Raw genomic sequence first — 2,417 nt, 5'->3', positions numbered from 1 at the left:
CCCACTGGCCACACTCCAGAGGGCTGTCCTCGACTGTCTAAAGGTCGGGGCGTCACAGGTAACAGTCGTTCCCCTGAAAGGGCTTCCCTCTCGGCTGGTGCTGAGCTGTGGCAGGGAGGCCCTTGGCAGGAGGGGACACCCCGATCGGGAGCTTCCCAGGAGACGTGCCTGCAGATGCTCAGCCGGCTGGCAGGAGAGGAGCCGTTTCCCTCTCCTGGGGCCTCTGGCTCCAGTGGGGATGAGATTAGGGCCTGCAAGGGGACTATTGACATAGCACCTTCGATTAGCACTCCTGTGTCAGGGGGCTGCTGGGCAATGAGGGCATCGAGGCCGGGAGGTGGGAGGGGGCAGCGCCCTGGACCAGGCTCGGCCTGAGGAACCCGGTGGGTTCCTAGCGGGAGGGCTGAGAGCCGGCCCAGCCTCAGAGGGTGCTGCCGTGTCCCACCTGCCCCCTCCCTGGCCAAGGACCCCCTGAGCGCTCCCCTCTGTCCGGCGGGGCTGCCCCAGGCCTCCTTCCCAGCCTTACACGCTGGCAGGCAGAGGCGGCTCAGGCCAGGGGAGCAGAGCCCTGGCCCAGGCACTTGTCACAACACAGGCCCCAGAGGTGTGAAGTCCTCGCCCCAGCAGGAGGGCATGTGGCCCTGCCGCCTGGAGAACTCATTAGCTCAGGCAGCTCCCAAAGGAAGCCACCGAGAGAGGCTGGTGATAAGGAGATCAAAGGCGGGGGGCCTGGAGGTCACGAAAGGGAGGCTGGCTGACCGAGGGGGTGGGGCCCGGGCTCCAGGTTGGGGGTTCCTCCTCTGCCCCCACTTGGCTCCATCAGGTCCTCTGACCAGAGCCTTTGCACAAACTGGGCCCAGAGACCCCAGGGGACACAGGAGGGGGAGGGACTCCAAGGTCGCACCTCCAATTTGTCAGCCTTTAGGCTGAAGACCCCAAGATTGGGGTTGGGGTGAACTCTCCCATCTGCCTGCCTCTCCTGCCATTTCTGGGGACTCTTTGCCTCCACAGTCACCCCCGGGTCTTTTCAACCCTCTCTCCGCCCTGATCCCAGAGAGCCTCCTGTCATGCCGGCCCACATGTCCCCTCCTGCCCCAGGTCGCTCAGGGGCTCCCGTGGAAGTACCCAGTGAATGTTGATGCTCAGGTCACAGGCCCCAGAATCCTCGGAGACGAGAGCTGAACAGTCAGCCCCCTCACATCCGGCCTCTTGTCCAGGAGATGTGCAGGTGATCTCGTGCTTAAATAAAGTAAGAATTGCTCTCGGAGGGTTGTCACTCACAAAAACGAGTGAGGGGGCTCCCTCTGCAGGGGAGCTGGAAGCCTCAGGGGCAGGACAGGAAAGAGATTGGCTGCACCTTCTGGACTGGTTGATGTTTTGCTATTTTAACCGTGTGCGTGAATTATAGTCAATAAATAAAAGATATGACAATAAAACAAAAGGGGGGCTGATGGCCTAGGAGGTTTTGGTCGTTCTGAGTTTTCTCAACTATCAGCTCCAAGTGGAAATCAGAGTCACGTGGGCATTGGAGGGGTTTTTGACATGCAGAAGGTTGGCCCCGAGCACCCAGAGCGCCCCCTGCCTGTCCAGCCTGCGCCCCGCACCCCCTCCCTCTCGGGGGCACAACACTCTCTCCATTCCCATCGCTTGTTCCCTCGGGTCCATGGGCTCAAAGGGCTCCATCACGGGGCTCCAGTGCCAGGTTCCGGGCTTGGATCTGGAGCCCCAGGAAGGCCTCCGCTGGCTGGGCTCCGGAAGGGCAGACCTTGCTGCCAGCGGCAGGCTGAGGAGGGCTGCCCTGGGCCCGGCTCTGCTGGGAGTCCGTGGGTCCTGCGGCTGCGCCCGGGAGTGGGCTCCTCCCCTTCTCCTCAAGGGCGGGTTGGCACTGCCCCTCCTGGGTGAGGGGTGGGCATAAGCGTCCTGGGGTGCTGGGGCCGACTGCAGAGGAGGGGTATGGAAGGTGTTAGGGGAGGCCCAGGGCAGTGGAAGATAAAAGAGACAAGGGGGGCAGGCAGAGATGCCCAGGGAGAAGGTGCCAAGCCACTTGGCCTTCTCTGCCACAAACCAGCTCAGCCGTCACTCTCACAGGGCTGCAAGCCATGGCAGACACAAAACAGTGGACCCCTGGACTGAGACAGACCCTAGGTACCACTTCTCTTAGGACGTGCTGCTAGACACCAGGTACTTCACAGTCTAGCTGGAGAACAGACACCCACACGTGAAGCAGCGATGGTGACCAGGTGCAAACTCAACCCCTGAGGGGTCAGGCAGGCCCTGCAGATTCTCCGAGATTCCCCATGTGGACAAGCATGTTGTGTGAAATGAGACAGTCTTGTTTCCTTTCCGATTTGTAGGCCATTTATTTCTCTTTCCTTATTGCACAGGCTAGACCCTCTCGTACAATGTCGCGTAGGCCC

This window comes from Equus quagga, unplaced genomic scaffold (genome assembly GCF_021613505.1).
Source record: "Equus quagga isolate Etosha38 unplaced genomic scaffold, UCLA_HA_Equagga_1.0 73188_RagTag, whole genome shotgun sequence".
Classification (NCBI taxonomy): Eukaryota; Metazoa; Chordata; class Mammalia; order Perissodactyla; family Equidae; genus Equus; species Equus quagga.
This window is presented reverse-complemented; position numbering follows the sequence as displayed.